This window comes from Aethalodelphis obliquidens, unplaced genomic scaffold (genome assembly GCF_003676395.1).
Source record: "Aethalodelphis obliquidens isolate GAN/ISIS:26980383/991018 unplaced genomic scaffold, ASM367639v1 scaffold52, whole genome shotgun sequence".
NCBI classification, from domain to species: domain Eukaryota; kingdom Metazoa; phylum Chordata; class Mammalia; order Artiodactyla; family Delphinidae; genus Aethalodelphis; species Aethalodelphis obliquidens.
In genome coordinates this window covers 6740947-6767469 of record NW_020837996.1, presented here as the reverse complement: position 1 = coordinate 6767469, position 26523 = coordinate 6740947, and the positions used below count along the sequence as shown (strand labels likewise).

General features: G+C 47.8%; 1 protein-coding gene and 2 pseudogenes across 1 annotated transcript in view; 2 read left to right on the top strand and 1 right to left on the bottom strand.

Moving 5' to 3' along the window:
- Positions 1–26523, top strand: part of WWC1 (WW and C2 domain containing 1) — a 152521-nt gene that overhangs the window by 6179 nt on the left and 119819 nt on the right. The gene's annotated exons all lie outside the window — the stretch shown is intronic.
- On the bottom strand, positions 3481–4714 carry LOC113608248 (ubiquitin-conjugating enzyme E2 variant 3 pseudogene; annotated as a pseudogene).
- Positions 23462–24023, top strand: LOC113608249 (mitochondrial import receptor subunit TOM7 homolog pseudogene; annotated as a pseudogene).

Genomic DNA, 26523 nt, shown 5'->3' with positions numbered 1-26523 from the left:
TTTTCTCCATCCTCAGATAAGGAAACAGCGATTTAGAAAGGTTAAGCATTTATATTTGCTCAAGGTCACCACCAGTAGGTGATGTACCCAGGATTGGGGCCCAGCTGGTTGAACTCCTGAATCCACACTCGAATTAGCTATTGCCGTTTCAGGGCTCCAGATGCCCTGTTGACAGGCTGGGCTGGAAAGTTACCATTTACTCCTAAATTGAGGCGAGCCTGCTGTGGATCTCCGGGAAAGATGTTTTGCCAAGGAGGCTTAATCAGAGAAGCCAATGAGATCCACATGGCAGCTTAGGAGACGATCGGGCACAAAATCTACCTTCTGGGAGCAGCCAGCTAACCAGAGCTCTGGGAGGGAGGGAAAGAACAGAGAAGGAGGCAGAGAAACTCTGAAGGATGCGGTGTGTGGAGAGAGAGAGTTCAGAGTCGTTCCCGAGTCTCTCGGGTAAATGCTCCCAAAGGCCAGGGACTTAGTAGCCAAGGCAGCGCCTCCCTGTCACCACCCCTCCCGCTTTTGGCCTCGCCAAACTGACCTGATTCCCCACTCCCCTGGGATCCCCGGGAGCTGTGCAACACTGCCCTTTTGAAGAGAAGCGAATCAGGTTGCCTTGGTTACTGGGAAGGTCGGAACGCCCAGCTCAGGTGCACATAAGGAGAGACGAGGCTAGAATAAGTGGGAGTTGGCACGTGGCCGGCATGCTGCTGCAGAACTCTCTGGATGCAGGAAGCCTCAGTCGGGTTTTGGCTGCATTTGCAGGGGGTGCCAACTTCACTGCAGTCAGCTGTCTGTGCCGAGTGTCTCCAGCCACGTCTGCCTCCAGGCTATGGGGATCTGCCCCTGGCTCAGCGAGGGGCCCTGGATAAGAGAAACCCACTCCTCTTGGAGAAATGGCCTGGGTAGCATCTCCTAGTACTTCCACTTGGACAGGACTGAGGGCTGGATCGGGGCTGAGTCTGGGTGAAAAATGCGTGCCGTGCCTCTCCCAGCACAGAGGGGCCCGTGGGCCACACACCTTTAGGTGGAACAGGTAGAGGCTCTAGTTACTGCTACTGACAAGCTTCTCGGCTGCCCTGAATCCCTGTTTCAGAGTGAGATAAAAGAAGAGAACACTCAGAAACTGGATACAGTGGCGTTTTGTTATTTAACCTTCACCAGCGGGCCATTAAGCCTCCAGCTCCTGGGCAGACAAGCTCCTGCCAAAATAAAGGGGGGGCGTTCACTGTTGTTGTGTGGGGGGAACGCAGAACGTTCTGTAAAGATGCTAGACAGGGGAGAGGGAGTGGAGAAGAGAGAGCAGGGAGGAGGGAAGAAAAGGACAAGTGCAGTGGGTTACCTCCACCCCCATTGCCTCTTCAATGCTTCTACCCATGACATCTCACCATTGGAGAGAAATGGGATCTTTCAGTTTCAAATGTCTGGCAAAGAAAAAGGACCGAGGCTTAGGTTCTCGTTCAATGGTCGGCCAGAAAAAAAAAAAAAAAAATGAAGCCGCATCAAGATTAGGGACACCTTTGTTGGCTTTTTTCTTCCCCTGCTCCATTCATCACTCTCTGGCAGCCAGGACACCAGGCCAACGGCAGCTGCTGACTTTCCCCAGCCGGCTGCCTGCTGTTGCCGGGCCTGGTTTGGTGGCAGCCAGACTGTCCCCACGCTGGCTTCCTCCCCGCCCAGTGGCGGTTACTTGTTTGATTTGTCTCTGGGATGCCCTTAGGATCCACTGACTGATACCTGACTTGGAAGGATGAAGTATCAAGATCCAGGCATCAGGTGTCTGCTAGGATGAGATGAGCCTGGGACAGCCTTCCAATCCTGCATCTGTCGTGGCTTTTCTTGGATAGTTAGGGCTCTCTGAGCATGGCGTTGTGTAGTCCAGGAATTTCTAAAGTTTTTATGTTAAGTGAAAAAAGAAGCAAACCCAAAAACTGTTCCATGAAAAATATAAATACATGTGGACGAATTAAGGGGTTTTAAAAAATGTTTCACTTGAATGGAAGGGCTGTACATGAATCATTTTCTAAAACAAAACTGTGGCACATTATTAGTATATTCACAATATACAGAAAATTGCAGAGAAACGTCTGCTAAATGGAACACGGCATTTACAGACCTTGGAAAGATAAATAAAAAGGGCAAGGTAGGTATAAGAAAAGACAAAAGACACAAAGAAGTCTGGAATTTAATTATGAGTATTACTGCCATTATATATTACACACATAATCACGTTTTATCTTTCCTCTGAGTTTGGACCTATAAGAGCCATGAGAAAACAATGTTTGGAGAGAGACGTTCAAATTTGCTTCTGACACAGTCATTAGGATTTTCAGTTAAATGTAGATGGACTGAATTATTTCATTTTTTTGTTCATTTACTGCCCAACCCTTCACACTTCCTAAATGTATATTTATCCTAGTTTAAGAATCCCTTTCAAATAATGCATCTAATCAATCCTAATCTTTCTGGTTCTACTCCTTAAAAACAGTAATCCCCTGACCCCAAAAATTTTAATAAAAAATGACCTTGTGATCTCTCTTTTCCATTACATATAATACCTATCCTTTAGGTAAGATTGATGCCCAAAGCAGATGACCTAACACTCTGTTTTGAGGTCCAGCCCTTGGGTTTCTAAAACACCATTCGAAGGAGTTATCTACAGTTTACATATGATTTCAATATCACAGCTAGAAATAGCAGCTCCAAAGCACATGTCCTACTGACTCATTTGGTGGGGCATAGTATGAATGACCTTTGGATACAACGAGGTGGTATCAGGATCATTCATTAATTTCAAAATGTATTTACTGAGGCCTTTTAAGCTCAAGGAGTTTACAGTCTGTCGAGGTGAAGAGACAAGTAAATATGCAATTATAACACAGTGTGATAGTGGTTATAATAGAGGCATGAACTTACTTAACCTGGAGAATTAGGGAAGGCTTCCTGGAAGAGGTGGCACTCAAGCCCAGTCTTTTTTTTTTGATAAATTTATTTATTTATTTTTATTTGTTTATTTTTGGCTGCACTGGGTCTCCATTGTTATGCGCGGGCTTTCTCTAGTTGGGGCAAGCAGGGGCTACTCTTTGTTGCAGTGCACCGGCTTCTCACTGCGGTGTCTTTTCTTGTTGCGGAGCACGGGCTCTAGGTGTGCGGGCTTCAGTAGTTGGGGCACGCGGGCTCAGTAGCTGTGGCTCACGGGCTCTAGAGTGCAGGCTCAGTAGTTGTGGTGCACGGGCTTAGCTGCTCCGTGGCATGCGGGATCTTCCAGGACCAGGGCTTGAACCCGTGTCCCCTGCACTGGCAGGCAGATTCTTAACCACTGTGCCACCAGGGAAGCCCTCAAGCCCAGTCTTGAAGGGTAAGCAGGACTTAGCCAAATTAATGAATGTTCTGGGAAAGGAAGCATCAGGTGCAAAGGCAAGGCGGCATGAGAGTGCATGAACCCTTCGGGAAGCTGCAAGTTGATCATCTGACTAGCATAAAATGCTTGTCAGAATGGCAGAAGATGAGGCTTTGTCTTCTCCCTGCTCACCAATAACCCATACTTCTCTTGCTGAAGTCTGTGCCTTCAAAACATTGTAATAATATATTGTAATCTCTGTGAATCCAGATTGCAACCAATTGCAATCACTCGATTTGCAGGAAATGCACTCAGTTTCCACGTCACGTAGGTCATGATTTCCGCTGGTTGAGATGCAACGAGCAGGATGCCATGTGGACGGTAATGTCCCAGAGCTGCAACAAAGGCTCTGAACATATCCACATTTCTCTGTACCACGTCGAGGTAGGACTGAGAACTACCCAGAGAGTTGACTGTGAAGATCACCACCTTTACTGAAATTGCTAATGTGCAGGCAATTCCCAGTTCTCCACCGCCAACCGCGGTAATTTTATTGACTGTTTTATTCTCATGATTTGCCCAGTTCTTTGAATTTATATCTGAGACACCTTCAGTGATTTTTGCAATATAGGCTAGCAAGTCTGCCTGCTGTGCCGCATCAGATGATGATAGAGAATACAGGGGAAGTTCTTCTTGAAACTTGGCAATCATTTCTTTAATTCATCCAACAATGACAGATTTAGGCCTGATACATCACAGGAATAGTGCCAGTGAAATTCAGCAGGTTTTTCTGGGAACTATCTTTGAAAACATAGGTATCCATGGAATATCTGAAATGTGGGAAAAACATATTCACAGTCTTCAGTTCTTCCATAGTTAGATCCCTGAACTTGTACTTGCCAAGCAGTCGCCTCACACCCTCACTGTTGAGCTCCATCTCCAGCCAGGACCACGAGTCGGGTTCTAGTCCAGGAATTTCTTACACGTGCATTTGTATCACTAACAGTGACAACCATAACTGGCCTCTGGTGATCACGATGCTAATAGTTATATTTAGTCATCTTTACCCAGTAGCTCGCGTGGGCCAAACACAGTTTGTTGCTCATGGTATTTTTGTGGCATTTTGCAGATGAGGAAACTGAGGTTAAGAACAGCCAAGTGACAAACTCAAGGTCATAGAGGTAGAAAGGGGCCGAGTTGGAATCTGAATCTAGGTCCGTCTGATTTCAAAGCCTTACTCTTTGCACCACTGCAGTCTTTTTCAGTAAATTTGGAGAGAGGAAGGGAAGAGGGGAAGGGATCAAAGGAAAAGGGACCTTTGTAACTACAGAGAAATAACACATCTATGAGCATATATACCTTGCTCACTGTGGAGGAAAATGTTTGTGTGGTTCCAGCCGAACTTTGGTTTGACATACCACACTGTTCCCTGCAGTAGATAAGGCCTTCCTGACGATCTCCAGAGGACACCAAGTCCCGTCTCTGTCATTTACATATAGTAAGTCACCTTGAACAAGTCCCTTCTCTACTGTGTAAAACACAGGTAAGCGTAGGACCTTCCTACCCCAGAGGGTTGTGGGGAGATGAAAGGACCTCAGACACGGTGGGTCTTACCCAGTGCCTGGTACACATCAGGCTTTCAGATGGGAGCTGTGACTAGTTAGGCTAGTTTACCCTTCTTTGCCTTGGTAGAGAAACGAGAACCATTGTCCCTTCCTTGCCAACTCAAGTTTTTTCCTGCTGAAGCAGGGCTCACCTGAGCCGCCTTGACATCAGGGTTTGCAAACCACCTTGGGGCACTCATTGTGTAAATAAACCAATAAATTCTTTTCCCCCTAGTCTTATCAGAGGCAAGCCCTCGTTTGGAATTTCTGAAGTAAAGTGACGCTTGCCAGGGAGCTGGCACCAGGGCAGTGTGTGAAGCAGGGATAATGAGTTGCAGTGGTCATGGCTGAGTGAAAACGGCTGCTGTGGGAACTGGAGGTCTCTGGAATCCATTGGTGACTGCTCTGATATCCTGGCCCTTCACTCGTGCTTCCCTGTGCCCTGTTGGAGAGCTTTTTGAGAACCTGCTGATTTTAGCATGGAGGTGGTGCAGAAGGGCATTGGTGTTTATCGTGTCCCACCCAGCCAGGGGTTGGCCATTCATTCAGCAGGTATTTATTGAGTGCCTACTGGGCTTCAGGCTCCGTTGAGAGCAAAGTCCCTGCTACAATGGGGTGTACCCTCGGGCCAGGGAGATGGGCAAACAGTTAAACAGATAAATTACATTCTTTTTTTTTTTTTTTTCCCAAAATCTAAAATATATTTACTTATTTTTTTTTTTTTGTTGTTGTTTTTTTGTTTTTTTTTTTTAACATCTTTATTGGAATATAATTGCTTTACAATGGTATGTTAGTTTCAGCTTCACAACAAAATGAATCAGCCATATATATACATATGTTCCCATATCTCCTCCCACTTGCGTCTCCCTCCCTCCCACCCTCCCCATCCCACCCCTCCAGGCGGTCACAAAGCACCGAGCTGATCTCCCTGTGCTATGCGGCTGCTTCCCACTAGCTATCTACCTTACGTTTGGTAGTGTATATATGTCCATGCCTCTTTATCGCTTTGTCACCGTTTACACTTCCCCCTCCCCATAGCCTCAAGTCCATTCTCTAGTAAGTCTGTGTCTTTATTCCTGTTTCACCCCTAGGTTTTTCATGACATTTTTTTTTTTAAATTCCATATATATGTGTTAGCATACGGTATTTGTCTCTCTCTTTCTGACTTACTTCACTCTGTATGACAGATTCTAGGTCTATCCACCTCATTACAAATAGCTCAATTTCGTCTCTTTTTATGGCTGAGTAATATTCCATTGTATATATGTGCCACATCTTCTTTATCCATTCATCCGATGATGGACACTTAGGTTGTTTCCATCTCTGGGCTATTGTACATTCTGACTGGGGGCTTGGTATTTGCTAGAATTCTTTGACCCATCTTAGGAAGCTGGAGGGATGGCCCTGTCTAGGACACCTGTTGGTAGTTGCTGTGTGAACTTGGGCTTTGGATCCAAGAGACCTTTGCGCCTTCCCTACGGTGTTACCCAGAGCCTGTTAGGATGAGCTGGGCACCGGGCTAAGTGCTGGGAATGCAAGGGTGACATAAGACAGTCTCCAACTCATATCATTTACTACAAATTAGTGAGAGACAGTCATCAAACTGTGCAAGTAGAAATGCCAGGCTCTCTGAACCTTGGTTTATTTCCTCTCCTGTTTCATCTGGACTCAACTTAGAAATATTTATTGACTGCCTGTAAACGAATAGAGTGTCTGTAATATGCCAGACATTGTTCCAGCACTGGGGATTTGGCAGTGATTAAGCCGTCAAAAATCCTATCCTCACGGAGCTTACATTCTAGAGCAGTGATTCTCAAGCTTGGGGAAGCATCAGAATCACCTGGAGGATTTATTAAGCCGGGTCCCACTCCCTCACTCCCACCCACACACCCAGTCTGTGTCAGTAGGGCTGCCGTGGGCTTGGAAGTAGGGCTTGGAAGTTGGTGTTTCCAGCGCATGACGCTGCTGCTTTGTGCCGTGTTGCTTTGCAGACCGCTAACAGTTGATTTATTGAATCCTCGCAATAACCTGGGAGGATTGGGGGTTAGGGTGGGGTAGGGGAGTCGGGGGGAGCCCTCTCATCGCTGTTTTACAGACAGGGAACTGAAGAAGGCAGGTGAGGCAACTTGGCCCTCCCTCTTATGCTAAGCAAGCTACAGGAAGTGACTTCAGAAGCAAGCCCTGTTTAACTGCCTCGCTGTGATCGCTAGGAGCAATTTTGTTCTAGTTCTTTTGCTGACCCAGAGCCTGACTGGTGGCAACATCCAGTCGGGCCTGCCCCCGCGTTGTAAAATAAAGGATGGGGAAGCAGGAGGTCTGAGCAGATCCCAGAAGCCAGAAGGAACTTCTCTTTACATTAGAATGTGTGGAGTTATGTATCCATGGTCACCGAGAGGAACAGAGGGCACGGGTCTTCCCTGTTTCTCCCTGATGCTGAGCCAGGAGACCTGTGCCGAGTCCGCTCTTCAGAGGAAGGGGTGCTGGGCTCCTTCACCCCTAACCCAGTCTTACTTCAAGTCTAGGAAGTGCAGATGAGGTGTGGCGAAGAGGCAAGGCTCTCCTCTCAGAATCCTCACAACAGCCCTCTAGGGAGGCCTTGTTCCCCTTGACCATGACTTGGATTGTACATCCTCAGCCTGGTCACTGGCTGGTTCTCTGACCTTGTTTAAGCTACTTAAAGCCTTCTGAGCCTCAGTTTCTTCACTGGCAAAATGGGAATAAATTAGAAGCCACCTTGTAAGCCACAATGAAATTCGAGGTCTCTCATTATATTTAAGTTCCACTGTCTGGACTGTTCTAATGACAGAGATTAAGGCCTCCTTGATAGCTTCATCTATAGTTCTGTAGTTTCTGCTCAGTTCATATATTTTGAGCACCAGAATTTTTTTGGACATAAACCTCTTTCTTCTCATTTCTCTGGAAAAATGGATCATACTTAAGCAGATACCCATCTTCCCAGACAACAAAGACTTTTGCTAGACGGGACTACTAAGCGGTATCTTAATAGCTCAAAAAATTTCAAACCAGCCTGAGTGGTTTATTTCCACTGCTGATATAAAACAAATATTTGCTGGCCGCAGGTGGAGGACCCTGGGTGTTTCCTCAGCCTCCTAACTGGTCACCAGGCCTGAGTGGTTCTCAAAATGTGGTCCCAAACCAGGATATCAGCTTCACCTGGGAAGTTGTTAGACCTGCAGACTCTCCTGTCCCACCTCAGACCTACTAATCAGACCCTCTGGGGGGTGGAGCCTTGAGAGCTGTCTTTCAAGGAGCATCCCAGGTGACTCTGCTGCCCCCTCAAGTCTGGGAACTACTGGCCAAATGTTTGCAGCTAGAATGACGTGAGGTATTCTGTGAGTGGTCGCAGGCAAAAACTGGCCAGGTTTGAAGAGCCTTCCAAGCACAGGTCGATGCAGCCCGTTGAAATGGTCTTCACTGGCTTGAGAACGTTTTATGATCAATCCCCAAACCCTTATTGTCCAAGCGGGACCTCCGCACTTCTTTCACCAGGCCTCACCATCACTTAACATCTTTGCGTCAAGATTCAGCTCACAAATGAAGTATAAAAAGGCCTTCCCCTTCTCCCTCGCCTGGGCTCCATGACACCTTATGCTGTAGTAGGACAGCGTGACTACCCGCATCCTCTCCGTTCTTGTTAGTAGGCAGCTCAGTGGCTGGCACACAGTAGGACTGCACCAAGCCAGGAGATGGCTGCTCCCCAGTTGGGAGTTTTGGATTCTGTTTGTGGCCCTTCCTCATAGCAGCAAGTCCCTTGGCCTTCCTGAGCCCTAGTCTTCATTGCTCTATGACGGGGGAATAATGACCCTTGGTCTCCTTTCCACAAGGGAGTATAGGAGTCTGTGTCTGGATCTCCGGGACAATAGGATCAGTCAGTGATTCTCAAGTTCAGTTGCACATCGGACTCAGCAGAGGGGGAGTGCTAAAAACACCTATGCCCGCCCCACTCCCAGAGAATCTGGTTTCATTGGTCTGGGGTATGGCCTGGGCATGGGATTTCTAGAATCTCCCCAGTTGACTCTGGAATACAGCCACATTGGAGAACCACGACTGTAGGTAAATACATCCCTTCCTCAAAATGCTTGTAGAGTTTGAATGAGATTATGCTAAAGTACCTTGTAAAGCGCTTTAAAATTTAAGAGTTACACAGTTCCACATGGAAAACTGAAGATGATTCAGGAAGTATTAAAAAATAGCTATGGGGGGGGAGAAGGAGATATTTCAGGGATGTCAGGCACCTTGCAGTTTGGTAATTTCCCCTCTTCTAGATCTGTCTTGCTATTTCTTTCCTGATGTGTTAAGTATCAAATTGATTTGGGCTCATCTTTGCCTTAATGTGAAAATCTTTCAACTCGCATTGCAGGAGTAAATGCCTTTAAATAAATTGGTCTAAGCTACTTTGGAGTTGTAGGCCTGGGGGGTGGGCAGCTGCTGTCTGTCCCCAGCAGATCTTGGTCTGGATTTCATGCACACGTCTGAGTCCTCGAGACTCCAAGGGAGTGGGGAATGCAGATGTTGTCACCATGTAGATCGTGGCCGGTGGATAAGAACTCATCATAGCCAACACTTGCTGAGACCCTAGATAGTGCAAAGATCTGAGCCGAGTGCTTTGAGTGCATTTTCCAATTTAATTCTCCTAGCAACCGTGCGAGGTGAGAACCGTTACCATCTCCATTCTGCTGCTGGGGAAACTGAGGCTCAGGCAGTTGAGAACTTGCCAGTGATGGCACAGCTAATAAGTGGCAGAACTGGGATGCCACTTTCTCTGCCGCCACAGTGCACCCTGAAGGCCAGGCCAGGCTAGGCTGTCAAGAAGAGCAATACTGAATTTGTTCTGGTAATTCAGACCATAGCTCCTTTCACTACTGTGATTCCTTGAGTAGCAGCTTCGCTCAGTTGCTCAGGGTCTGTCTGGATAGCTAGACCTTTCTGTTTGCTCTGCTCCTATTTTCGGAGATGTCCCTCTCTCAGCGAGCACGGTGAGCGAGCTCTTTTTCTGAGTACAGTCAGTTTTTCAAAATTCCTCCAAGGATCACTTTCCTAGACCACATTCCCCTGTCCTGGTGGCGATGAGCATCTTTGTTTCACCCTCCTTATAGACTCTTGTGCTCAAGGTAGCCCCATCTCTTGTTACTTTGGCATGAAAGACTTAGCAGGAATCAAATTCCCTTCGGACGCTTTGGTGTCTGAATGGCATGTGGGCTTGGACGGCAGCGTTCTTGCTTGCCCAGTAGCCCATCCTTCAGGACGTTTGTTTGGGTTCACTAGAAGTCAATGGGGTCATCTCAGATCTGAAGTGGCTCTAGCCGTGCACAAATTACCTTCCACTTCTGTTGCGTGTTGGGTAGAATCGAAAACAAAGAATGCCATTACCTTTGTGTGTTTGGTTCCTGGTGGGAACTGTGCTAAGAAGAGGGTTCAGCAGTGACCAAAGACAGACATCATTCCTCATAGAGCTTACGGACGCATAATAAGAACATGAACAAAAGGCTTACGGATTAGGAAGATAAAGAGGATGCTGTATTAGAAAATAATAGGTCTTGTAAATGACACCAAAGATCCAGCTATGGAATTTAAAAGTTCTGTAGTCAGAAACGCTGTTTGCTCTTACCTTTAAGTAGGATCCGTCTATAGTGATCACTGCTCTACCTCTTCAACCAGGTTTTCTTAATTCAAGTCGGGAGATCCTGGCACTCACTGTAGTGGCAACAAGTGTATTTTCTTTTTTTTCGCTTTTTTTTTTTGAATGAAAGATTCTTTAACTTCTGTAGTGCTTCACAATTTTCAAAAGTTTCACACACGTGATTTCATACAATCTCATAATAACCCCTCCCTTTTTTTTTTTTTTATCCCCTACCCCTGTATTGTGCCTTTCCCCTTCCCTCTCCCCACTGGTAACCTGTAGTTTGTTCTCTATGTCTGTTGAGTCTGTTTCTTTCTGTTTTATTCCCTGGTTTGATGTATTTTTTTGATTCCACATATAAGTGATATCATACAGCATTTGTCTTTCTCTGTCTGACATACTTCACTTAGCATAATGCCCTCCAAGTCCATCCATGTTGTTGCAAATGGCAAAATGTCATTCTTTTTTTATGGCCGAGTAGTATTCCATTGTACATGTAGACCATATTTTCTTTATCCATTCCTTTGTTGATGGATACTTAGGTTGCCATACCTTGGCAATTGTAAATAGCGCTGCTATGAACACTGGGAAGCAGTGCTTTTTCTTTCTTTTTTTTTTTTTTGCGGTACGTGGGCCTCTCACCGCTGTGGCCTCTCCCGTTGCGGAGCACAGGCTCCGGACGCGCAGGCCCAGCGGCCATGGCTCACGGGCCCAGCCGCTCCGCGGCATGCGGGATCCTCCCAGACCGGGGCACGAACCCGCGTCCCCCGCATCGGCAGGCGGACTCCCAACCACTGCGCCACCAGGGAAGCCCTTCTTTCTTTTTTAAAAAAATAAATTTATTTATTTATTTTTGGCTGCACTGGGTCTTCGTTGCTGCACACCCGGGCTTTCTCTAGTTGCGGCGAGCGGGGACTACTCTTCGTTGTGGTGCGCGGGCTTCTCATAGCGGTGGCTTCTCTTGTTGCAGAGCACAGGCTGTAGGCGCGCAGGCTCAGTAGTTGTGGCGCACGAGCTTACTTGCTCCGCAGCATGTGGGATCTTCCCGGACCAGGGCTCAAACCCGTGTTTCCTGCATTGGTAGGCGGATTCTTAACCACTGTGCCAACAGGGAAGTCCCAGCAGTGTTTTTTTCTTAACTTTGGGCAAGGAGCTCTGTTCTTCCCCCAAGGCAGCATGATTGGTCAGCCACATGCATCTGAATTTCCTAAGAGAGTTACTCAAATGCAGATTCCAAGGCCTGGCTCTGGTCAACATAATCAGAATTTCTGGATTATGTGAAACGCAGACTCCTTTGTAAAAAGAACCACTGAGTGATTTTGCTACCGTCCTAGGTTTGAGAAGTACTGATCAAGGAATAGACTTGTTTCCAAGTGCAAATCATTCTAGAGACTCGACCAGGACTAGAATCCCTTCAGCCTCTTCCACCACCTGGCCTACTTATTTATTGGTCCTCACCTCAGAAACATCTCTTCCTTTCTTCAGGCATCCATGGGTTTCTAGAGTGTGCTCAGGTGCTCTCTCCCCAAGAGTAAGCCTTCAGTCCTACCCCCTGCTCCTTTCTCTGAGGGACACAGAGGGGTTCCATACCCACCACCCCACCACCCCCATTCCCGCCATACCCTCCATTCTCCTCCTCCCACCCCCATTCTCTGAGCAAAGTTCCAGGAGTGTCACCAGGAGACCTGTGGTGGCATCTTCCTTGACTTCCCTGTAGTGTCTAACCGTATTGCCAGCTCTCCTCCTTTCCTGGCAGTCATTCTTATCCAGGAGAGTAAGGCGTTGTGCAGTCTCCTCCCTAGTGGCGGCCTGTGTTGCCAGGCCTTCGACCACCTGCTCTGCACTGAAACCTCAGGTGCTTATTTCCAGTTTCCGGCTGGACATCACTTCTCTGTCCAGGCGAGCACTGCAAACTACCACAAATCTAAAACTGAATCCAGTCCGGGTCTCAAACCAACATCTTTGCCCATCTGTGTACGTTGAAGCCCCGCCTCCCTCACTGGCCACGTTGGGTACCACTTGCTCCACGAGGCCTTCCCTCATCTGTCATCTCCCGCGCCACTCTGGCTGGAGGGTATCTACTTTAAGCCAGGCCTGTTCTGGTCAAAAGCAACAGAGGCCCACGTGACATGGCTCTAGAAAAGAGAGGCTGCTGTGAGGTCAGAGATTTCACAGGAATCTAAGGATGGGCCTAGCAGCCCCCACTACCGGGATGGCAGGAGCTGCAGCTGGAGGCCGTGAAGAACAGCGGTCTCCACGTACGTCCCTCTGTTCCCTCCTGTCGGCCCGCTCATGTCATGGTTTCTGCTACCTCTGAAACCTACAGACAGACTACAACAAATCTGAAATTTGTTCATACGTTCGTAAACCATGTTATGAATTAGTTCTGCCTTGAACTTTCTGTGTGACCCTGGGCAAGCTACTTAATCTCTGTGAGCCTCAGTTTCCTCACTCTATACAAATAAGACGAAGAAGAATAATAGCCGAGATTTTATTGGGTGCCAAGCCCTGCTCTAAGTGTTTTATATTAGCTCAATTAACTGTCACACTAACTTTCTGAGGGAGGTACTGTTACTATCCTCATTTATAGATGAGGAAGTGGAGGCACAGAGAGGCTAAGTAATTTGCCCAAGGTCACACAGCTAGAAAGTGGCAAAGCCAAGATTCAAACTCAGGCTCTCTGGCTCCAGAGCTCACGCTGTTAGACCGCCATTCACTTTGAGGGGTTATTGTGAGAATTATAGCGTGGATTCTCTTATTTAGGACACATAGCCGCGAGCAGTACTCAGAATAAGTACTTAAGAATGCTAACAGCCATGACATCATCACAGCATTAGTTTGCAGGTGACCCATATGACCTTCACAACCCAGCCGACCTCGTAACTCTTCGCCTCAGCAGCCACAGCTAACCCGGTGTCCCCGGTTCAAATTCTTGTGAGAGATGCTGATTTGGAAAGATGACAGAGCTGGCCTTGAACTGGATTCACCTGGTACAAGAAATCACAACAGGGCTCAGGGGTCATGTAGCAACCACGGCAGCTCTCCTCTCAGGAGAGGCCATGGGCAGCTGGCATCCCTAGGTCGTTCTTTCTCAGAACTTCCAGAGTCAACTGTTCTGAATGTCTGGCAAGTTAGGGGACCTGGTGGTTACTCTTGCTGAGCACATGCTCGATTCTGAGCCCTGCTTTTGGCCTCATCCCCTGTGGCAAGCTCCCATTCATTTCTGTGACCCTGACTCTCACTGCTGGAAGAGGGGCCTGTGGACCAGCACATCAGCATCGCCGGGGAACTTGTTAGAAATGCAGAATCTCAGGCTCCACCTCAGACCCACTGAGTCAGAAATTGCATTTTAACAAGGTCCCCAGTGGTCCTTGCAGGTTAATGTTTGAGTAGCCCTGACCAGTCAACACTACTTATGTCTGCGTAGCACTGTTTTGTTTTTTTGTTCTGTAGCTGACTGTGCCTCTAACTAGCTCCGATATAGATATCAGATAATATCAGGAAGCAGTGGATTCTTACAACCAGGTATAAACACTGCCGAGGGGTAGGAGTTTCTCAGCCTGTTCCCACAGCCCCACATGGAATAAGGGATTGAAGCCGGATCGGGGATGGGAGTGGGGGAGGGCTCAGTTGAAAGGGCGGGGTCACACCTGCTGAGAAAAGACAGGGTCCTGAGCCTGCAGCATGCCCACCAGTGGGGTCAGATGCCAGAGGTCAGAGTGGAGGCAGGCTGTGTAGAAGTCCACCACGGTGGCAGGACGTGGTCTCCGGGGTGCAGGGAGCAGTCAGAAGATGGGAATCCTTGGTGACAGGGGCAGTGTCTCTCAACTGCAACACAGAATGAGGAGGTGGCCCGCGGGCACCTGGCAGAGATCACAGAGGCAGAATTCCAGCCCTTAGAGAACAGTGGCAAGAGCAAGACAAGGAGGTCTGGGGTCCCCAGTAAGCTTCCCAGGCAGAGGCTTGAGCCAGCAAAATAAATGGCAGGCTCCCTGGAACTAGCTTAGAACAGGGCAGAAGTACCGCCATGAGGGGGCTAGCAGAAACAGTGCCCATGGCCAAGGCTGGGACCGGCTGAGCCAGGACCCCCATGCGCAACCCTGGACCCAGCCAGGGGCAGCCTGAGTGGGGCGGCACTGGGGCAGGAGAGGGCAGGCTCCTGCTGGGGGACCGGGGGCGGGAGGGGCAGGCAGCCAGCTGCAGGCCGGAGGGCAAGTCTGTATGAGGCCCTGTGGACCGCCTTGCCTTCCTGGCATGAGGGCGGTGGGGAGGTGTGGCTGGATGCCAGAGGGCTTTCCCATCACTGCTCCCTGGCCCCGGTTCACCGTAACCGCATAAGCGTGGACCTTGCCCGGACACATTCCCGAGATAACACCCACCGTCATCCCGGGAACAGGGTGACAGCCCGACTGTGTGAGCAAGGCTCCCGACACCCTCCCTGCGTTCATTTCCAGTTTGCTGGATGTTGTATGTGTGTCTATGTAAAATGACAGAAGAACGAGTCATTAGTGAGCCGTCCAAAGTCCCTTTGGGAACAGTCCAGGAAAATCAATATCCCATCAAAGCCACAAATGGCTTTTTTCTTTCCCCCACTCCTTCAAGGCAGGGTTTCTCAGAGTGTGATCGGCCAACCTCCTGCCTTACTCCCCCGTGGAGCTTGTAAAACACAGATTCCTGGGGCCCTACCTGAAAACGACTGAATCAGAATCTCAGCGGGGCTTCCCAGAATCTGCATTTTTAACCTGCCACCCAGCCGATGCTAATACCCCTTAATAAAACTGAAAAACCTCTCCTCCCCCTACCCACAAGGCACTGTCTTTCCTTTGCACAAACCGGATCCTTGCCCTGCCTGCTGGTTCTCCCTCCCTGTGCTGCTACACCCACTTAAAGGGCCCCCTCTTCCCAGGAGCCTGCCTAGCTGTCTTCGTCCCAGCTCAGGTAGGGGGCCCTCTGTGCACCCTTCTAACACGGCTCTGCCACATCGTCGTTTCTCTCTCCTGCCTGTGTTCTCCACTGAACGGTAACGCATCCTGCCGAGCCTCCCCAGGCCCAGCATAAAGTTTTGTGCCTAATTAGAACTAATAAATGAACATGAGCGAAGGCAGCTGAGAGGTAACGGTGAAGCCGCAGAGTAGAGGGTGAAAAGTAGATGCTTCCCGGTAGGAAGCCGCCACCTTCCAATCCTTCTCTCGGTCATTCTGAACTCCTAGGTCAAGTTTTGGAGCCAGAGGGCAAGTATCGGACCCAAGGAGAGCCCAGGGCTCTGGCTGGCCTGGGGCACAGCCCACCTGTTTGGGGCTGAGGCGTCCCCCGGTGGAAGCCCAGCTCTCTATCTACATTTTGGAAAAACTCCAGCAGAAAAAAAGGCTCAAGGATGGTTTGCCAGCCCCAAGCCTGACGCCAAACTCAGGGCCTCTAGAATGTTCAACACCCCCCTCCCCTTGTCAAGGCAGGAGGAGTCAAAGAATAGAGCTATCGGACCATGAAACTCCCAAGAGTCCTTTCCCCCAGCGTTTCTCAGAGACCGCTGCCACTGTTTTCTGTGTGAGGCTCCGAATTGCCATTTGCCAAACTGGTAAACGTTGACCCAGCAGAAATCAGGCAAAAATAGGAGAAGCCCCGGACAGGGCTGCCTTAATCGTGTTGGTGAAGGGAGAGCCAGGTGCCTGTGAGCTGAAGAATGCTGCCCATCACCTCGCTCTGAAAAACGAAACGTATTTCCTTAATCTTAACAGCTTGAGCACCCCGAAACCTGCTTTACCAGTCCAGGGTGCCTCCTCTGATCTTGCTTATCTGTGTATACGTGGGGTCGTGGGACAAGGTGACTTTGGGAAGACCTGGCCTGCTTGAGACTCTAGGGTCAGCCCAGACTGCTGTGACCACAGGGGACCTTAGCCCCGGAGACAGGCTGACCTCTTAACGCATGAAGTCAGAGTGAGGGCACCTGCTCTCAGTCCGAAGTAGGGTCGGAACCTTCCTGGGTTCTTGGAAGAGAAAGAGGATTGGCTGAATTATAGGTGGCAGGGCAGAGCAGCTGAGGGCTCCGTGCACAGTAGGCCCTCAGCAAATAAATGCTTCTCGCATTGAGCTGGTGAGAAGGGAGCAGCCAGTGTTAAATGTGGGATCTGTCAGAATCCTTCAGACATTTGCTGAAATTCCATGAGGGCGTCAGGGATTATAAGGTTTTAAGGTCATTACTGAGTTTCTTTCGTGATTTTTTTCATAAGGATATCATTTCTGAATCCACTCTCTTTCTCTTCCCATCTCCCCAAATTACCCTTCCTCCTTCCCTTCCAGGAGGAAGACAGTACGGTGTTATCATTTGGTCAAAATTTCACATTCAGAAAATGGTAACGTTCAAAAATCTTGTTCAGTGCTGCAGCACCCCCTCCCCCAAGCTGGAGGTTGTGACAGCTGTCACTTACTGAGGAATTTTATATGCATTTACCATTTCGCTTGTGCCTTCGAGAGGAGGCAGCTGAGGCCCAGAGAGGCTAGAGAATTTATCAAGGTCACACAGCAAGTTGGTGAGCGGCTTGGATTTTACTGCGGGCTCTGTGACTCCACGGCCCCGGGTGCTTGTCAGTCAGTGCTGCGTCGTTGTCTCCTAGAGGTCACTGGTGCTTGTTGATATAACATCGCTAACCATTTCTCCACCGTTTCTCAGAGCGTTTTGTCCACGTGTCCTGATTAGAGAATTAGTTAAGCTCTCGAGCTCTCCAGGGAGCCGTGGCTGGAATCCTGCCTCCTTCCTAGAGTCTGCAGGCAGCCAGATCCCACAGACCCTGCTCTGTCGGGCGGTGAGGACGAGAGATGTGGCCCCGTGGTTGGGGGGCCGGCAGGCAGGTTGTGATGACCCACGGGGCACGTGTTCCCTGTCAGTTCCCAGGCACTGAACCCAGGCACCCCCCCGCTCCCCGCCTGGGACCTCCTCTCCTATTTCCCTCTTTGCCTCCTGCCCTCCTAGGATCGACAGCTATTTGGAAAGGTGAGCACAGAGGCCTTTTCAGAAAGAGTCCTATTCTCCCGTCTTCCTGGTACCCTCGCTCACTGGAGAGAGAGAAGCAGGATTGTGTGGGGAGGGAGAGGCGAGTGTACGGGAACAGTTTAATCTAATTGTTCATGATCCAGAATGTCCTCGTTTGCATTCAGGGATGCTGCCCGCCTTTGTGAGGGGCCACACCAAGTTGAATGATGTGTTATCAGTGCAATGCAATAGCCCGATGACGTCATGAAAATGCAGGCTTTGGGAGAACATGTTCACAGGCAAGAATGCAGCGATGAAAAGATGGAAGGGCCTGGTTACGCTGCATAATCCAGCTTTTACTGTATAACCCCTGGGCTTATTGGCCCCTTGTTCCTGTTCTCTTTGACAAAGAATGATTTTTTTCTTTTTAACTTTCTGATTAGCAATCAGTAGTTTAAGCCTGCTAATCACCTCTTTAGCTTGGCATGTGGACCAAGGAAAGGCCACAGCACTTAATGTGTTCTCTCAGATCCAGAAGTTCAGAAATGTAGTCAGCTCCAATTTTTTTTTTTTTTTTTTTGCGGTACGCGGGCCTCTCACTGCTGTGGCCTCTCCCATTGCGGAGCACAGGCTCAGGACGCGCAGGCTCAGCGGCCATGGCTCACGGGCCCAGCCGCTCCATGGCATGTGGGATACTCCCGGACTGGGGCACGAACTCGTGTCCCCTGCATCGGCAGGCAGACCCTTAACCACTGCGCCACCAGGGAAGCCCTCATTTTAACCATTTTTAAGTGTACAGTTCAGAGGCATTAAGTACATTCCCATTGCTGTGCAGCCATCCCCACCATCCGTCTCCAGAACTCTTTTCATCTTGCAAAACGTAGACTCTATCCGGGTTAAACACTCACTGCCCATTTCCCCTCCCCCAGCTCCCGGCAACCACCACTCTACTTTCTTCCTGTACGAATTTCACTGTTCTAGGTACCTCACGTGAGTGGAGTCATACAGGATTTGTCCTTTTGTGACCGGCTTGTTTCACTCAGCATAATGTCCTCCAGGTCCATCTACTCTGCAGCATGTGTCAGGATTTCTTTCCTTTTTCAGGCTGAGTACTATTCTATTGTATGTTTACACCATGTTTTGTTTATCCATTCATTTATTCACGGACACACTTTCACCTTTTGGTTATCGTGAATAATGCCACTGTAAACATGGGTGTAAAACTATCTGTTCGTGCCCCTGCCTGTACATCCTTTGTGTACACACCCAGAAGTGGAATTGCTGGATCATATGGTAGTTCTATTTTTAATTTTTTGAGGGACTGCTATGCCGTTTTCCACAATGGCTGCACCATTTGCCATTCCCACCAGCAGCGCACAAGGGTTCCAGTGTCTCTGCACCTTCACCAACACACTTAGTATTGTCTGTTTTTGGTTTTTTTTCATAGTAGCCATCCTAATGGGTGTGACATAGTATCTCGTGGTTTTTTATTTTCACTTCCCTGATGATTAGTGATGTTGAGCATCTACACAGATACTTTTAAAAAAACGAACTTCTCCTGTCATTTCAAAGCTAAAGGCAGTAAAATGTAAGGTTCAAGGTGCTGAATCTGAGAAGCCGTGCTGCCTGGGTTTAGTGCTAGCTCCACTCCTTGCTGACTGTAGCTGTGGGTCAGTTGCAAGATCTCTCTGTGCTTCGACTTCTCACCTGTAAAATGGGGTAATAAGTAAACTGCCTCATAGGGCTACTGGGAGGATTCAGTGATCTAATACAGATAAATCTCATGGAAAGTGTGAGACTTGTTATATGTGTTTGATGAGTGCTGGACTTCATTACTCTCAGAGTAGAATCTGCTGCCTTCCATCCTCCAGGGATGGTTTTCCTCTCTGCCTAGTCTTTTTCAAGTGGGGTAACAGCCTGGGGAATTTGAGGTGAGATGGTGGCTTGAACCCAGTAGGTTTTCACACTCCCAGGTTGGGCACGTCAGGAGGAAAAAGAGCAGTGGCACAACTACTGAAGCTCGCGCGCCTAGAGCCCGTGCTCCGCAACAAGAGAAGCCATCTCAATGAGAAGCCCGCGCACCGCAACGAAGAGTATCCCCCGCTCGCCGCAACTAGAGAAAACCCGCACGCAGCAATGAAGACGCAACACAGCCACAAATAAATAAATAAATAAATAAATTTATTAAAAAAGAAAGAAAACATGAGCAGTGGCAGCCTCTGAAATCCATCCTGAAACTCGGCAGCATCTGGTTTCGAGAGTGAGTTTGTGTAGAGCTGGCAGCCAGGAAATGGGACTGGGAATCTAGTGCAAAGGTAGTTTCTCTGGTTCCTTCAACCAATAACTATTAGAGCAAATAACCATCTGGATGAGAAATGGCTCCTAATTGCCTTGGAGTAAGGCAGTTAGCTAAGGGTTTGTGTTGCTGCATGTGTCACCATGGGACCCTGCATCCTGACGGCCTGGAGAACTGTCCTCAGGCCTATATCCTCTGCATCTCAGCATTTGGGCCTCCCTATTGTGTCCCATCTGTAGGTCATTAGCCTCCTGGGAGAGAGATTAGGGTTCCCCTGTCCCTAATTCCAGGGGAAATTCCAGGAGTGTCAGAAGGACCCTGGGTCCTTCCCAGTGCAAATCTCTGACTTGGTCACTCTGCCCAAGGGAAGGAGTCATGGGAAAGTTAATCCTCATCTCTGATCCTTCTCTAAAGCCTGACCCAGTTTCCTTAGCAAACATACTGAAGGAAGCGGTGGCGGGGCGGGGAAGGAGTCTTCCCCCTCACCTGCCTTTACCTGGTTAACTCCTTCTCAGGGCCCAGCTTTTTTTTGTTTGCGGCACGCGGGCCTCTCACTGCTGTGGCCTCTCCCGTTGCGGAGCACAGGCTCCGGACGCGCAGGCCCAGCGGCCATGGCTCACGGGCCCAGCCGCTCCGCGGCATGTGGGATCTTCCCGGACCGGGGCACGAACCCGTGTCCCCTGCATCGGCAGGCGGACTCTCAACCACTGCACCACCAGGGAAGCCCCGAGGGCCCAGCTTTTAACATCAGTTCCTCAAGGGATCATCGCCCTGCTCCTGGAATGGGGCCAGGCGCAGTGTTTATATTCCCTCACAGAGCAATATTCTTTCTCTTTAAATCAGTTGTTCAATGGTTATTAGTTAAGACCTCATGTTTTCTTCTGTTTGATGTCAGCCCAGGACTCTTCTAGACTAGCCATTCTCAAAGTGTGTTCCCTGGAGGCCCCTGAGATTCTCTCAGAAGGTCTGCACGCTCAAACTTCATAATAATACTAAGAAATTGTCTGCCTTTTTAACTTTCTACCTATCGTGAGAGGACTGTGGAGTTTCCCAGAGGCTACGTGACATGCAGTTTTGCAACAGACTGATGCAAAAGCAGCTCTTAGGACTCAGCGGTCTTCTTTTAAGCCATTCATTAAAGAGATTTGCAAAAATGTAAAATACTGCCACTCTTCTCACTGATTTGTGGGGGCGGGCTTGGAAAATATAATTAATTATAAGGATGTGATTTATGTTAACATGTGATTGGTTTATTATTTTTATTTTCAAAGGAATTAATATTTTTAAATTTTCTGTTTTCATTTCTAATATGATAAATGTTGATCAACAAAACCCACATGTGGACTTCCCTGGTGGCGCAGTGGTTAAGAATCCGCCTGCCAATGCAGGGGACACGGGTTCGATCCCTGGTCTGGGAAGGTCCCACATGCCGTGGAGCAACAAAGCCCGTAAGCCACAATTACTGAAGCATGCGCACTCTAGGGCCCACGTGCCACAACTAGAGAAAGCCCACGTGCATCAATGAAGACTCAGTGCAACCAAAAAAAAAAAAATAAAAACCACCCACATGAAGAACAACTCTTGGGGTCCTCAGGTTTTAAGAGTGTGAAGGTGTCCCAAGACCAAAAATTTGAGTGAGGATTGCTGCCCTAAACAGGGATCAGGAACTTTTTTCTGTAAACGACTAGTGGACCATACCCTCTCTGTCTTACCTATTTAACTCTATAGCACGAAAGCAGCCATAGATAATATGTATACAAATAGGCATGGCTTTGTCTCAATGAAACAAGCAGTGAGAGAGTTCGGCCTATGGACCATAATTTGCCATCTCCTGCTCGAGGTTCCAAGCTGTAAAATGCCAGGAACCCCATCTAACCGATAAGTTGCTTTATCCCCAACACCTAGCACAGGGCCTGCTACTTAGTAGATGCTCAGGAATTATAACAGAAGTAGTGTTTAGCGGCTGGTTGTCCAAGTCAAAAATAACAATGGCTTAACTTCAAGGTAAAACTTCTTTAGCACATTAGAAAAAAAAAAAAAATCAAGAGTCAGGCCAGTTAGGGCCAGGGTGATGGCTCAAGGGACCCAGGTTCCTTGTGCTTTTCTGGTCCACCATTCTTAGCATGTGACTTCCATCATTAAACTCACCTCATGGCTCAACCAACCTTAAAGAGCCTCAGGAGAATTAAGCTGATCTGCCAATAATGAACTGCCCATCAGGACAAAACTTAACGTTCTTTAAAGAAGGAACATAAAATCCAGATTCTTGACAGCTTAGTGTTCAGAGTATCTAGCATACGATAGAAAAGGTACTCGACTTAGGAAGAAATACAGTAGAAGCAGACCCAAGGATGGCAGAGATGTTGGAATTAGCAGAAAATGAACTAATGTTTATTATAGATATGTTTAAGGGATTTTAAGGAAAAGAAATCAGTAGGGAAATGGAACCAAATAAAAATTCTAGATGAAAACTACAGTATCTGAAATGAAAACTTCCCTAGATGGATCTAACAGTAGTTCAGATGCTGCAGGAAGAAAGATCATTGAACGTGAAGTCAGAGCAGTAGAAACTATCCAGACTGAAGCACAGAAAGAAAAAAAAAAAGTTGGAAAAAAATGGTCAGAAGCTCAGTGATCTGTGGGATGTTAATCAATGTAACAAATGTATATTTGGATTCCCAAAAGGAAAGGAGAGAGAGAGAGAGAATGAGAAAATGTATTTGAAGAGGTAATGGCTGAAAAGTTCCAAAGTTGGTGAAAAATATTGACCCACAGATCCAAGAAGCTCAACAAACCCTAAGCACGATAATCATGTGGAAAATCACACGTAAATACATCATAGTCACCTTGCTAAAAACCAAAGAGAAAGAGGAAAATCTTAAAATCTCCCAGAGGATAAAGACATGCTGCATGTAGAACAATAAGAACCATTGCTAACTTATCAGAAACGATGCAAGCCAAAAAATAATTGAATAATATCTCTAAGGTGCTGAAAGGCAGAAAAAACAGCCTGCAATTCTATATCAACAAAAGTATCCTTAAAAAAATGAGGGTAAAATCAAAAGCTTTATTTTCACTTATAAAGGCCGAGAGAAATGCTCACCAGCAGACTTACACAATAAGAAATGTCCAAAGAAATTCTTTGGGGGGAAAGAAAATGCTATCAGATGGAAATGTGGATCTGCATGAGAAATTAAGAGCACCAGAAATATAAAAGACTTAAAATTTTTTTCTTAATTGCTTTAAAAGATAATTGACGGTTTAAAGCAAACATGATGATAGTGTTATTTTTATTGAAATTTTTTGAAAGGAGGAAAAAAGAATCAAGAAACAGATGAGACAAACAGAAAACAACTAGTAAATTAGTAGACTTCAATCTAGCTACATTAATAATTCATTAAAAGTAAACAGACTAGGGCTTCCCTGGTAGCGCAGTGGTTGAGAGCCCGCCTGCCCATGCAGGGGACACGGGTTTGTGCCCTGGTCCGGGAAGATCCCATGTGCCGCGGAGCGGCTGGGCCCGTGAGCCATTGGCCGCTGAGCCTGCGCGTCCGGAGCCTGTGCTCCGCAACGGGAGAGGCCACAACAGTGAGAGGCCCGCGAACCGCAAAAAAAAAAAAAAACAAAAACAGACTAAACATGCCAATTAAAAGGCAGATATTGTCAGGTTGGGGGGAAAAAAACAAAACTCCAGTGTACAGGTTGCCTACAGTAGATTCACTTTGATGTAAATACACAGGTAGATTAAAGGTAAAAGGAGGGGGCTCTTAAGTGTGTCGCCTGGGCCATCACCATGGTAAAGCTGAGCAAAGAGGCCAAGCGAAAGCTGCAGCAGCTTTTCAAGGGAGGCCAGTTTGCCATCGCTGGGGCTTTGTTCCTCTCGTGACTTACCTGGGATTGAAGAGGGTTGCAGATCCTGGAATGACTGAACCAACTGTTTTGAGCTTACTAGGGGATAAAGGACTATTTGCTCATCTGGTTTTGGAAGCAGTCAATGCAGAGGAACAACATGGAAGGTGTGCACTCTGGCTGGGATAAGAGATGGGACATCGTTTAGATGTTCACCAGTTGGATGACACAGGCTCTTCTCAGATGTGTCTGTGGCAGAGTGGAACCTCTACTGACTTATTTACGGTAGACCGTACTAAAATAAATGTTTTTAACAATATTAAAAAAAAAAAGTCAAAGGATGGGAAAGGTATAGCATACAGATACTAATCAAAAGAAAACTGGAATGGCTGTAATGACCACACATAGAGTATACCAAAAACAGGAGAATTAGCAGATACAGAGAGTGTTTATAATAATTGGCCAATGCATCAAAAAACCCATAATAACCCTAAACGTGTACACACGTAATAGTTGACTTCAAAATACATGAATAAGTACGTGACTGGATCCACTCTTCGCAAGGGGAAGGGCTGATGGAGACATCTCCTCATTCCTGGCCCGTCTCCCCTGAGTCAGTGAGGAGGACGGCAGTAGGGGCAGAAGCAAGCTGACTCCGTAGCTTCGTTCTGTGTTCCGCATTTGTGTCCTTCCTGTGCCTCTGAGAAGGCAGGCCCTGGGCTCTCCCACAGGGGCCCTTGCAGAGAGTTCCCACAGGCTGCTTCACCTCCTCTTGCCCTAAAGGGTTTTCTGGAACCTGCCAACCTCATGTGGGATGCCAGCCAGGACTAGGGCCCGTGCACCTGAGGTTGGAGAGGACTGGGGTCCTAGAGTGATGGATGGGGTCAGGGTTGATCCTGGGGAACTCCAAGTGTCCCAGGACACAGGATAGGGTGGCAGCGTCTACTACCTTCAGGCTGGCTCCTGCCGTTCAGATACTGAAAGGGGCTGAGTCAGCCCCAGGTGGGGCAGGGGAAGGGGTTAGGGGAATTTTTAAGCAGTAATGAAATGTTGCCTGGAAGGGGAAAAGGAGGTGGTTTCCAGATAAGGGTGTGCCTGGATGACAAAGAATTGCATTATTTTCAGTCCCATTTGCTGACAGTCCAGCAATGATTTCTTTCCCCTTCCCTTCCCTTCCCTTCCCTTCCATCTCCTTTCCCTCTCCTTTCTTTTCCTTTCTTTCTCCCTTTCAAACTGTTAAAAAAATTGTGGCAAAATACACATAACATAAAATTTACAATCTTAAGCATTTTTCAGTGTCCAGTTCAGTGGCATTAAATACCTTCACGTTGTCATGCAACCATCATCACCTTACCATCCATCTCCAGAATTCTCTCCATCTTGCAAAACTGACTCTACTCATTGAAGAACTAGCTCCTTATTCTAGCCCCTGGCAACCACCATTTGACTTTCTGTCTGTATGAATTTGACTACACTGTGTATTCCATGTAAGTGGAATCGTGGTATTTGTGTTTTGGAGACTGGCTGATTCACTCAGCATAATGTCCTCCAGGTCCATCCACGCTATAGCATGTGTCAGAATTTCCTTTTTTAAGGCTGAGTAATATTCCACTGTACGTACACACCACATGTTTCTTTTTTTTGGTCTGTGTTCAGCCTTTGTTACTGCGCGTGGACTTTCTCTAGTTGCGGCAAGTGGGGGCTACTCTACATTGCGGTGCGCGGGCTTCTCATTGTGGTGGCTTCTCTTGTTGCAGGGCACGGGCTGTAGGCACACGGGCTTCAGTAGTTGTGGCACGCAGGCTCAGTAGTTGTGGCTCGTGGGCTCTAGAGCACAGGCTCAGTAGTTGTGGCGCACAGGCTTAGTTGCTCCGCGGCATGTACGTGGGATCTTCCCGGACCAGGGCTCGAACCCGTGTCCCCTGCATTGGCAGGCGGATTCTTAAGCACTGTGCCACCAGGGAAGCCCACCACATGTTTCTTATCCATTCATCTGTTGATGGACGCTGGGGTTGCTTACACCTTTTGGCTCTTGTGAATAATGCTGCTCTGACCACGAGCGGACAGCAGTGAATTTTTTGTTAGTTAATTTTGCTTTGTGTTAAGGTAATGAGGTAAAGGCAGGGATAGAAGTTAGTGGTTCAGGACACGGGCAGCCTTATTTCACACACGAGACCTAGAAAATAAGCACCTGGGAGAGTTTATCCCTGCAGATCTGCGTATTTGATGGGACAGAGCTGTCGAAACCTTTCAGTAGTTGGGGGCTTTAAAGTCCATCCCATCCTCCGCCAGTCCTTTGCCCTTCGTGGCCCCTGTCGTCACAGTTAAGATGTCATTTCTTGCTTCGGCTATTGTAACAGGGTGGCCAGACTCCAAGATCATTTTCCAGCAACTCATGTTGCAACTACTTCTGGAATTTTCTTCCACAGGGCCTTCCAGAGCAAATTGCTCCCCTTCTCAGAAACTTCTCATGGTTCTCCAAGGCCCATAGAAAACCCCGAAACTTCTTAGCATGACTCAGGGCCCCACTGGCCTTCTAGGCCCCTTCCCTTTCCTTCCCTCCATTTCCCTCCTTTATTGATTGGCCCATTTGTTCACCCTGGGGCCTGCATTTTTGTATTTGTTTCTGACGTGCATGTCTGCTACTGACTCATTGAAATAGTGTGTTAAAGGGCCCAGCACATAAGAAGTGCTGTAATGTTTATGATGAAAAGACTTTTACCTGGGGTCTCATTAGCTCTTCAGTGATAACCTCGTGAGGTCAGTCGTTTCATCCCCCGTTGACAAGCTGAGAAATTGAGCTTTAGAACTGCTGAGAAATGAGTTTGTAAT